The sequence below is a fragment of the Choloepus didactylus genome, chromosome 5, assembly GCF_015220235.1.
Source record: "Choloepus didactylus isolate mChoDid1 chromosome 5, mChoDid1.pri, whole genome shotgun sequence".
Classification (NCBI taxonomy): domain Eukaryota; kingdom Metazoa; phylum Chordata; class Mammalia; order Pilosa; family Megalonychidae; genus Choloepus; species Choloepus didactylus.
The window spans coordinates 97,220,526-97,233,471 of NC_051311.1; the positions used below are offsets into that span (position 1 = coordinate 97,220,526).

Consider the following 12,946-nt stretch of genomic DNA (forward strand, 5'->3'; position numbering starts at 1 on the left):
AATCTTCTTAATGATCATCTACTTTGGATGAAGTAATTGTTTCTAGGAGATCACAGTTTAAAATACTATAATCTAATAGGTGTTTCCCTTAAAAATGAGTATTAACACATATGCAAGCATCAGTCGAGAACTGAGAGAAAGATAAAGGAAAGAAAATATTACACCCAGAGTTTGAGACTCCACCTTAAAAGGATATAAGAAGAACAAATTGAGGGCCTAAGAATTCAGCTGACTCTCATATCCTGCAGCCAGAGGGCAGAGAAAGTTAGGCTCAGGCCCAGGATGTAATTATAAGGGTGACAGAGCTCCACTGAAATTTTAATGCTCAACCCTCAGGTCGGCTTTAATTCTCAATCTGCTCTACCTAGGTCAGGACCTTGATTGGAAAAAAGTAAAACTTGGAATCAAGTTATCTAGGACACACTTGATAAACTTGAAACTCAGTCTCCTTGGATCTGGGCCTACATAAGAGGCCCACTCCTCCCTGTTGAAGACTAGTGCTCCCCTCTTGCTGGAAGACAATAGCCTGCAACCTAATAAGCATCTCATTCAGGATTGACCTCTATCTACCTCCTCTCTTAGCCACCATACAAATAACTAGAGTCAAGTCACAACATAATCCAAGCTGATTCTGCTGGAGAAAGAAATGGACTATATACCAAATAAGCTGCAAAACCTAGCCAAGATTTACCAGCAGAAGCTGCGAGAACATATATGGGACTGGATCCTGAGGATACTGAGGTTGATGGATCTAGAGTTCTGGAACATAAAAATGATAAAGAAGAATTTATCAATATGACAGTGCTGATTAATATCCTGGCAAGGACCACAGAAAACAGTGCTAATATGGATCCTGGAAACTTGGAAAATGAATGGTCCACATTAAATGAAGTAGAAATTCTAGAATTGTCTTTGCTAATGGTGTAGGAAAAGATGAAAAAGGCTTAGAGAAATGGCATTCTAGAATATACAAACTAAATAAGACCAAAAGCTTACCTCCCAGCTATGCTCCTCGGGAGGGCCCAGAGAACACTGCATTTATTAAATCAACAAGGAATTCACTAGTGAGAGTAGCGTCATGATTTAGAACTTCAGGGTAGTTGTTTCCTGTAAGTCAGGGCTGTTAATAGGAGTTACTGTTACAAAATTGGACTCTCTGCTTGCAATGAGGATAATAGGATATTGGAATACTAGAAGCCAGGAACATAAGAGTCAGAAACAAGGTGCACACAGTGATCGTAAGGAGCAACAAGATTGGAGTAGCATCTGGAAGTGCCTAATCCAGAGAGTCATGGACATGGTTAATAGGATACATTGTTCCATGTAAAATGCAGGTGGCCAGCCAATTAGGATATTTCATAATTTGTGCAACCAAAAGGATTAAAAAATTCATGATCTGGAGATTTGGGGCAACCACCCAAATCAAAAGTCATGACCCCATGCCCAGTACCCATAGCTGAGGTAGTTTTCCAACCCAGAGCCCATGGACTGAAGAACAGCTAGGTTGTCATGAGGAAGGAAGTGCTCTTCAACCTCACAGCATATGTATACGGTAATAATTTCCCTAACCCTTCCTTCAAAGGAATCGTAGGCTATTTGCTTGTGTAATAAGCAAGGTCACTGTAAAAAGGGGAATATCCAGTCATTTTAAAAACTATTGGCACAAACTTGGAATTGAAATTGATTCTTAGGGTCTGAAATTGATTCCTAGGGTCATGGCCTTATTTCAGATTTAGGCCATGGCTAAAAAAAGAGAAGAAAAGTAGCCATAGTCCAGGTTCAGCTCACTGTTGGTCTGTCTATTCAGCTCATAGTCTCGTCTGGCAAGCTTTTCCTTATTGCCCAGATGTATAATCAGAATGAGCATATTTGGTTGTTGGGAAAACCACACATTGGTTCCTTGGCCTGTGGGAAAGGGCAAATGTAAGCCTCTAGTATCTGCCCCCTCCTGGTAAAAGATGATAAATCATAAACAATATCACCGTCTGGCAGTGGGGTAACAGGGATTATGCCACTCCTAAAAGACCTGCAGGATGGTGGTAGCTGCATCCAAATCACAAGTCTTTCCTCTACAAAAACTAAATGGATCCTAGTGGATGTCAGGGCACTACCTCAAACTCAATCAAGTGGTAGCAGCATTTCAGGTGCTTGGATGTGGTAACTCTACCAAAGCAGGTCAACACAGACTCAGATAAACGGTATAAGATCACGGATTTGGTCAATATGCTATGTTTTATCTATATGAGAAATGGATTTACATTCAAGGAATATGTGTGTGAGTGTGTGCATGTGTGTGTGTGTTTCTCAGATTTAGGTTAATTCTCTTACCTAATGACAAAATACAGTCCAAAAGCACAAGAATTGTCTGGACATTCCATGTGTTAAGTGGAATTTTCATTGTTCTATTATATCTATGCCAAATATTAATCCTGGAGGAGCTACTACATTCAGGAGACTCACTGTGTAAAGCAAGTGGCTCTGAGTGATGAAAGGATTAGACTGGTCCTGGACGCTGTGTTGTACCACCCAGGCTCCCCCTTGAGGAAGAGGCAGTCATTTCTCCGGCTGCAGGTAGTGTTGGCTGCTGATAGTTAACAGGCCAGACTTTAACTAAAGGGTAAAATTTTTTAAAGCTTCCTCCCTGTGATGGTTGGGTTCATGTGTCAACTTGGCTAGGTGGCCTAGCTGTCTGGTCAAGCGGGCACCGGCCTGACGATTGCTGTGAGGATATTTGAGGCTGGTTAATAAACCAACGGGCTGGTTTGTCAGATCATCAGTCAATTGACTGCAGCTGACTGATGACTCATCAAGGGGCATGCTTCCACAGTGAGAGAATGCAATTGGCTGGATTTGGTCCGGGTGATCAGTTGGAGGCTCATAAGCCAGACGGTTAGAGAAACCTTCACTTCTTCTTCGGCTGCTCAGTGAAGCATTTCCTGGGGGGGCTCGTCGAAGTTGCTGGTTCGTTTCCTGAGGAGTTTGTCAAAGTTGTCGGTTCGTTTCCCGAGGAGTTCGTCGGACGTCTTCCTTGGAGTTGACAGCTTGTTGACGGCTCTGCAGAATTTGGACTCGTGCGCTCCCGCAGTTGAGTGAGTCACTTTTACAATTTGATAATCAGAGACATCTCTCATTGATTCTGTTTCCAAGGAGAACCCTAACTAATACACTCCCTATGCTATGGGGCAGCCCAAATCCAGTGAATGGCCAACGCAGAAGTACAAAGTCCCAGACTTACTTGCCTCCTCCACTCAATTCAGTGCAACTGTGAAAGGTCTCCGGAGCTCTCACTGAGCTTCAAGTGAGATCAGCTACAGTGCCCACTGCTGCAATTGGTCTGAAGGCCACATCTAATGTTCATTATCTCTCTTCCTTACTACCCATTTTACGTTCCTATCATTCTAGGATAGAATCTCCGATGAGGCCTGTGCAGCACTTCTCCTTTGGACCAATCCTTCTTCTCTTGTTGCCTTAGGTATTCTTCCCCTAAGTTCACCTGCAGTAAACCTCCTTCAGGGAAATCTCTGCCCGGGAGACTTCTTCTGCCCTGGAACCTGAATTTAACACACTTTCTGACTTAGGACATAAGCTGTGGAAAATGTTAAGCAAGTTATAATTTACTTTTTTCTTCTTATTCTTTTTTTTTTTTTTTTTTTTTTTTTTTTGCAGTATCATTACCCTTATAAAATAGCACTAGTTTTGCAAAGCTCTAAAGTTTTTGACGTGAGTTAGGATTTGGAATTAAGTAAGCACATGGAATATTCTCAAAATGTATCACACAAGTATGTCATTTAAAGGTAGAAGATTGTTTAATCCTTAGATATTTGACCTTGTCTTTTGAAAAAAAGAATCAGTTCGGTTTCTGAATAGTCTAATAAATAATTTAGTCTTATATCATGATATCATATTTTAGTTAATAAGTTATTTTATGTGAGCTATTTCTAAGTGCCTTAATTTAATTTTAGTTACTGAAATACAATCAAAATCTGAACACAACTGGATTCATCAATTTATTTTTTTAATTGGTGGTTAGTCTAGCATTGCCAATTTTTAATTAAAAGCAATAAACATATCACATAAACATCGGCATTATTGCAGCAGTGAAAATCAGACCTATGACAATATAAGACAGGTTACACAAAGTGTGCAGCTGTGTTGAAACAATAGGTACTGTTTTATTTTTAAAAGCTGTGTTTTTAAAAGACCTTTTCAAATATGGCAAGTGACATGAAGATAATGGTGACCTTTATGCCAATTAAAGTAAAATATTTTCCACCAGTATACTCTCTTTTCTTAATTGTTCAAGATCTTGACTTCACCTGTCTCACTGTTGAATAGATACTGCATTCCTGTAACTGAACAGAAAAAAGAAAAGAAAATACTTTAAGATATTTCTAAGAACTTCCATGATTTTTAAATACTGAAAGTATAAGTTTGACCTATAAATGGTAATAGAAATGGAAACATTTTTATGATGTTAATATTTTGGGGAGATAAACTTTGTGATCAATCATTGGTTCTCCAGCTGTATATATGTTTCAATAAATATGGTTGATAATGGTAAAATTCAGAACCAATCCATTGGCATTAGGTCCACTAATAATTAACAATATCGCAAACTGTATTTAACATAAGAATAAGGAGAGGGGTAGAAGTTTGGATTAATAAGTTTATTTCCTGTAAAATATATATTCAATATTTTTTATCATTCCACTTTACTAATGAATTTCCTTTACTCTTCCTTAACAAACCTGACACAGACTCTCAGTACTTCTGGATATTTAGCCTATCTTTTTGAGGCAATCTCTCAACTGTCCCTAACATCTGCTTACTCTCTCCCCCAAAACTCTGAAGAAATTTCTCACTGGTGAGATAAACAATAACATATCTAGAGCTAGTATATCTTAGAAAGAGTAGGAGGGAAGTGAAATATTCATCATGAGGAAAAAATATGTATATATATAGTTAATAGGTACAATACACAGGCACACACAAACAATATTATGAATTATTTAAACCTAATTCCCATTCACTTTTACTATTTTATTAATTATCATCTCTGAGAGGTTAGGATTGCAGGTTCTGGAGTCAGACCACTGGAATTGGAATCTTTCTCCACCACTTATCAGTCATGTAAACATATACAACTACTTGACCTTTCTCTGTCTCATTTCCTTATATTCAAAAAGCGACTAGTAAAAATAATACCTACCTCCTAGGATGAACGTGAGTATTAAATGAGTTTAGATATATGCCTGGTACATAACAAGTACTCAATAGCTTTGTAATTTTTGTCAACTGCTGATAGAAGGTAAGTTCTCTTCTCTTGTGAAAAAGTTGTATGCAGCTATTGGCTTGTAAGGACTTGGAGTGTTTAACTCACACATGCCCTTAATGAAGAAATGAATGACACAGCAGAATAATGGAGGAATCAGGAAAGAACAAGACAAATTGAGAAAGCAGTGAACTTAATGAAGGACATTTAATACAGGAATGGGTGGCACTCATTGAATCAGCATTCTATAGGGTTGTGGGAGTTCAATTTCTATATAGAATATATCCCAGCATTTAACATTAGTAATTACTCCTCTTCCTTTCTCTTGAAGTGGGAGTAAGAGTCATAATTATGGTACATTTTAATAGTAAACTTGGCATTCTTAACATACCCCCTTTCACTTGCACCCCTATTCACCAAACATGAAACCATGGAAGAGACACATGGTAAGTAAACAAAGAGATGGGTGAGCCATTTTCTAACTGGGAAAGCACAGGAGGATGAGATGGCACTCATTGGCTGAGATGAGTTGGCACTTACTGGCTGAAAGCACTTACTCTAGTGTTCTGACGAGAGAAAACTATATAGAAACTGCCCTTTGTTATTTCAAACCACCTCCCCCCGCCCCACCGACCTCTGGGAGGGGAGGGTAACTGGAGATTGAGTTCAACAGATAGGCATTGATTCCACCAATCATGCCTACAAAATGAGACCCCATAAAACTCAGGACACTCAAATTTGGGTGAGTGTCTGTAATTGATAATATATATCATGTGCTGGAGGGTGACACATTCTGATTCCATGTGGAGAGAAGTTTAAATATTAATATTTCTAAGGGTTCTATTTTCAGTTTAGCTTCTTATTCTGCATAATCCACACCCCACCCCCCCACCCACACACACATACAAACATGAAATAACAGTCCTTTCTGGGACAGCATTTTTCAAGGAAGACTACATTCAAGGAAAGTATCAAATTGGAAACAGAATTAGAAAACAATGTTCTGGGTTACACAGAGAGTTACATCATGTGGTATATTAATTGTGTGGAACATTATTCAAGAAAATAGTCAGTAATCCAGAGTGGCATTTCCCAACTATTCGGGCCATTAAAAATAATACAAGCTACCAGTTTAAAATGCATATTTCCAAGATGCTCCTCCTGAAAATTCTTGTTTAGCAGATTTGAAGTAGGGTCTAGAATTCTAAATATCCTAGGTAATTCTTACAATTAGGCAATCTTGGAATATATCACTTTTGAATACTCAATTTTTAATGGAGACATGAAATCATTTTAACAAATTTCCTGTGGCATACACAATGCCTCTCTAGATTTGTTGGGTTGCATGAAATTTTAATTAACATGACATTTTAAATTATATGTTACTTTCAAAGTATACCATCAATAGTAAATAATACATAGAGCTTTATGTGTATTATTCAAAACTCAGTTAATGCAATGCTTTTCTCCACCAACAAAACCATTTATCATACTTCCTAAATTTTTGATACCTCACTTCAATTACTGTTACCCTTGCTATTGCTTCTTTACACACCTTTATCTATTAGATCCTGCTTTACTTTTTTACCTTCAACTTGTAGATTCCCCCCTCACTTGTACCTTCTAATGTGATCCACCTATTCCAATCATAAGCCAAGCAGCCCTGAACAAAAAGGATATTAGCAATGCTAATTTCTCTGTGTAGCAAGTCTTCAATTCCAGCTGCAAATTAGAATCACCTGAGGGGCAAACAGAACTTCAACACATCCCAAATCTAACTAGTCAGTGAGAACTTCTATGAATAGAGCCCAGGGATCAACTCCTTTTTAGAAGTGTGTCACCTCTAATTTACAGATGAGAAAACGGAGGTTCACATAAGCTAATCAGATTCCCCAAGATCACACAGTAGATAAATGATGAAGCTGTGACTCAAATTTAGATCTCTATGATTCCAAAACCCAAGGTTTCTCCTCTCTCTTTAACACGTGAATCCCCCAACCCTTACCTTCTGTATTATTTACTCAGTCTTCCATAATTCCAGAAAAATGTCCTCCTTAGCTTACCATTATAGACATGCATGCACACACATAATTTATATATGTATGTGAGATAGAGTGTGGGGCGGAGAGACAGTGAATAAAAACTCTACACTTGAAAAGAAAAAGAAAGAATAGTATAAACAGAATAATATGCAATAAAGTCCTAATGCAAAAGAATGGAGGCAATGACTCAGTATGACAGGCTTGGTGAGTTGTGAGTGGTACTGTATGACCAGAATGAATGGTGTATGTCTAGGGCTAGTGAAGTCAAAGGGTTTGGCTCATGAACATTCTTCTTTTCTATAGCCACAAGGGTGAAATTTTTGCAATTTTTAAATTGGCTCCAATCTCAATAGGCAAATACACCTCAGTAGGTAAAATTGGAATGATAATATCACCTTCCTCCTGATGGACCATGAGAATTGCAGAGGGGGCTGCTTTTCACTTAGGGCCTGGGACTGAGTATGAGCTCACACAGTTTATCCATAAATATTTTCGGTTGTTATATAATAGCAATGGAGTCGGTATTTGAGGTTGTTGAAGAAAGTGTAGAATAGGAACAGAGAGGCCAATTAGGAGTCTATTGCCATGGCAAAAAAAAAAAGTGATTAATTATAAAATTATTCAGATAGTAATGGAGATGAATGGAAATAACAGAAGGCATTTAAGATCTATTTATGATGGAGTTGGTGAATTTTCTGAATATTGGTTTCAAGAAGTATCTCAAGGAATCATGAATCATTGTGATTAAGAAAAATAAATAATAGAATTTTGAATAGTAGAACAACTTATAATCATGCTCTTGAACCCTGAGGCAAAAATAAGCGTTTATAATTTCATTAATTTAAGCATTGTTTGCATAATTAAAACTTAACAGTACATTAATTAATCACACTATAATGCTTCTTCTCAGTCATGTGAAACCTTTCTCAAGCCTTTAGTACACTTTATTAAAATACAGGAACACTGATAACATGTTCTGTCTCTTACCAGTATCAATTGCCCGTCCATCATAAACTATCGATGGCTGGAAAAAAAAATCACAGTTATTATTCTACTCTGAATTTGTATTCCTATGTGTAGATATTGACATTACCAATGGTTTTATAATGGATAATAGAATTACTTTGTAATTCACCAACCCACAGTTCTACAGTCATTTATACAACAGATACGACAACTGATTAAAATGATTGCCTTGTTTACTCCTATTACTCATGTATTAAGTAAATACTGTACTTATAACAAATTGAGGGCTTTCTTATAGTGCCATAGCAATTTCCTTGTTGATATTAAAGATTTACTCAGGCTTTCTACAACACAGTAGTCATTACTATATTATGCCTCCAGGAAACCTAGAAAGAGTTTGCACTGTTTCCTTTTATAGACTCTATGAGAAATGGTTTGGAGAAATCAAAATAAGGGCATATCTTAAGTTTTCCTAAATTGTAGGTCACTGGAGACATTGCTGAGAGCTATTTCAGTGGAATGGTGAAGACTAACCCCTCTTTGAAGTGAGTTGAGTAGATATTTGGATGTGAGAAACTAGAGAGAGCCAGGATACATAACTCTTTTAAATTTAGAGTATTGCTAAGAAGAGTAACAGAAATGAGTTGATTACTGGAAGTTGGCATGGGATCAAGGGAGACACGCTGAAAGTCAGATATTTTAGAACACACTGGGCAATGTGAATGATCCAGCAGAGAAGGAGAAAGTTTGATGCAGGAGAGAAAATGGTTACTTGCCATGAGAAGACCAGAGAAAAGGTTAGCCAAAGCATAACTAGAGGAGATGGGCCCTAGAAAGAGAGTAAGGGTATTCCTACTGTTATAGGGGAGATGGCAGATTACATGGTAGTAATACAGGCAGGATTGTGGTGTTTGTTTTATGAGTTTGAGAGAGTTTTCTAGTCTAACTATGAGATCACAGTTTGGATCGAGAAGAAATTGAAGTGCTGGAGAATAGAAAAAAGCAGAAAAGCTGTGACACTGTCATTACTGAAAGTGGTAAAGTGAATTTATTAGGGACGTAATCAGATGTGGCTATATTGAGCTACCATATGAAAACAAGGTCATAATTCTGCTTTAAGTCCAGAGGGCATGGTTATGTTTTCTTCAACAGATGCACACTCTTGCTTAGGTGCAGGCACAAAGTAGACGATAAATGGGTCAGGATTGAGATTTATTCCTAAGTGAGACTGAAGGAGGGTACTGGAATCAGGAGTGAAGTGTTTTCAAATGGAGCTATAATGTTGGACCACGGAATCTGAGCCAGAGAAGAAAAGAAGTCACATGAAAAAAGTAGTGGATGCAACATTGTGGTGTAAGCCACTCCCAGGTGCTGTTCCACACAGAATTTTGAACAACTAGTTAAAAACTGGCAGACTGACCTTGGCATCAAGGTGTTGAGAATGTCTTTTTGACCAAAAGGGGGAAAAGAAAAGCAACAAAATAAGGTTTCAGTGGCTAAGAGATTTCAAACAGAGTCGAGAGGCTGTCCTGGAGGTTACTCCTATGCAAGCTTCAGCTAGATATGCCAAATGACCACAGTATGATAAGCCCAAGTCAACAGTAGTCCCCAAAACCCTAAATACCCGTGTCCCTATCCGAGACTCTGTAAACGTTTCACTCACTAGGTTTATTCTCCAGAAACTTAAATCCTCCAGAAAGCCTCTATGCCAGCTAAGTCCCAAAATGCACAGGCAACAGCCTCTTTAAGAGCATCAACCAGTTGTGTCCCCTTTTCCCAAAATGTTGACATGCTTTTCAACATGAACAACTTAGGGTGGTCACTGCCTAGACATCCCTGAAGATCAGGAAACTGATTAAACTAGAGGAAGGGGTAGCAACAGACAAGATGGAATTTAACAAAGGTTTATGAATACTGAATCTCTATATAATTTTCTTTTTCTTAGTTGCTATGGCATTAGAATATCTAGAAGGAAACAACTGAAATGGTGGAACTGTAACCCATAACATTCTTTGAAATTTGCTATATAGCTACTTGTTAAATTGCAGTTTGAAAGTTATCACCTCTTTGCATATATGCTATATTTCACAATAAGGAAATAACTGAAACTATGATACCATAACCCATAACATTTTTGGAAATTTCCTATGTAACTACTTGTTAAATTGTACTTTGAAAGTTATCATCTTTTTGCATGTATATTATATTTCACAATAAGGAAATAACTGAAACTGTGGAACTGTAACCTATCACATTCTTTGAAATTAGTTCTCTAACTACTTATTAAATTGCACTTGAAAAATTATCAATTCTATGTAAATATGTTATATTCCACACATGCACACAAAAACAAACTGGCAGAGACATCTTCCTCATAATCAGAAAACAGTTATATGGTTGCAGTAATTGGGCAAGAGCCAAATCAGTAAAATGAAGCTTTAAAAATCGTAGGAGAGTCTCATGGTGCATTTGCAAGTCTCTCTCACCTATTCCCAATGCAGTGTGGAGCCAGTCTGTGCTCTCAGTATGGGCCCTTGACCCTGTTCCATAGGGAGCAGTTTAACCCTTATGCACATACTTGGGAACCTGTACTGTTGCCAGTATTTTGGCAGCCTGAAACACTAAACCAGGAAACTTGACTCTGGCTTACCACCACCACCCCCAATCCCCAAACTTGCTTTGCAGGCAGAAGCAGCTTGCAGATGGCTAAAGCAGTGTAAGAAACAATATAGTCAAAGCTGCCTGAGCAAAGGATTACCTACTTTTAGAAATAAAATGGAATAAACATGATGGTGGGAATCTGTTTCATAGGGAGTGGAGGGTGCACTGAATTTCCTGCAAATGAGCAAGCACAAGCCCAAAACAAGGCACCGGCTCAGAAAAGACAGGGGAACCTGCACTTCACTTTTGCCTCAGGCTGATCTTGATGGGAGGGCTAAACTCTGAAGGAGAGCACCAGCCAATGCAGAGTTAATTTGCAGAGTGTGAAAGGTGCTTTGCCTTGGTGTGTTTGCTTTTGCTAATTCTTGACACTCAAGGAAATTTCTGTCATATTACTATCTAGATACAAACTTGAGGAGCAGGCAGTTCCAGCACTAAATCCCATAGATAACCCTTTAAAACATTAAAATGCACAGTTTGCAAAAAAAAAAAAAAAAAAGAAAAAAGATTACAAGACAAACAAAGAAACAGGGAATGATGGTCCATCCAGAGGAAAAAGATAAAAATCCAGAAACCATCAACAAAGAACAGACTTCTGGTCACACTGAAAAAATACTTTTTAAAAAAATAATCCTCGATATGCTCAAAGAGACAAACGAAAACATAGAGAAAGAATTAAAGGATATTAGGAATAAAATGAATGAACAATATGAGCATCTCAAAAAAGAAATACAAATTTTAAAAAGGAACCAAACAGAAATACTGCACTTGAAGCCTACAATAATTGAAATGAAAAATTCTCTAGAAGGTTTCAACAGTTTAGAGGTGGCAGAAGAATCAGTGAACTTGAAGACAAGGCAATTGAAATTACTCAGGCTGAGGAACAGAAGGAAAAAATAGAATGAAACAAAGTGAACAGAGCCTAAGAGATGAGTGGAACACCATCAGGTGTACCAATATATGCATTATGGGAGTCCCAGAAGGAGGAGAAAGAGGGAAGGGAGCAGAAAGAATATTCAAAGAAATGATAGCAGAAAACGTCCCAAATTTAATGGACATGAATATGCATATTCAAGAATCCCAAAGAACCCCAAACAGGATAATCTTGAAGAGAGCCATGCCCAGACAAAAAGTTGTCAAATGGTCAAATGTCAAAGACAAGGAGAGGATTCTGAAATTACACGAGGAAAGCAATGTGTTATATACAAGGAAGTCCCAATAAATTTAAGTTCCAATTTCTCATCAGAAACCATGTAGGCAAGAAGGCAGTGGGATGAAATACTTAAACTGCTGAAAGAAAACAATTGCCAACCAAAAATTTTATCTGGCAAAAAACATCTTTCAAAAATGAGGGAGAAGTTAAGACATTCCAGACAAACAAAAACTGAGGAGGTTCATCATCACTAGATCTTCCTTACAAGCAATTCTAGAGGGAGTTATTTAGGCTGAAAAGAAAGAACACTACACAGTGGTTTGAAGCAGCATAAAGAAATAAAGACCTCCAGTAAATGTAGCCATATGGGTAATTATAAATGCCAGTACTGTAGTATTGTACTTTTTGTATATAACTCAAGTTTTTACTTCTACAGATTCTAAAATGCAAATGCATACAAAATAATGATAAATACATGGTTTTTAATATACAATGAATAAAGATATAGTTTGTAACTAGTACAAAAAAAGGCTGTGGGATGTAGGAATATAGGAAGTGTCTATGTAAGCCATTAAAGTTAAGTTAGTATAAAATCAAACATGGTATTCTTATGAATGTAGGATGGTAAATTTGAGCCCATGTTAATCACAAAGAAAATATCTGAAACAATAAAAAAAAGACTCAAAAAGTTTCCTACAAAGTCAAATAAATATGAAAGCAGGCTTTAACAGAAGAATTGAGGCCAAAAAAGGTATAATACTTTCAAAGGCCAAATTGTAAACTGGCAGAAGAAAGTCCTGAGCAGTCAGTAGTCACTTTAAACATAAATGGATTAAACTCTCTAGTCAATAG

The 12,946-nt window shown here is 37.4% G+C and overlaps 1 pseudogene; it reads right to left on the reverse strand.

The window, feature by feature from the left end:
• Positions 1-4,028: 4,028 nt before the first annotated feature.
• Positions 4,029-12,946, reverse strand: part of LOC119534920 — a 145,557-nt pseudogene continuing 136,639 nt past the window's right edge.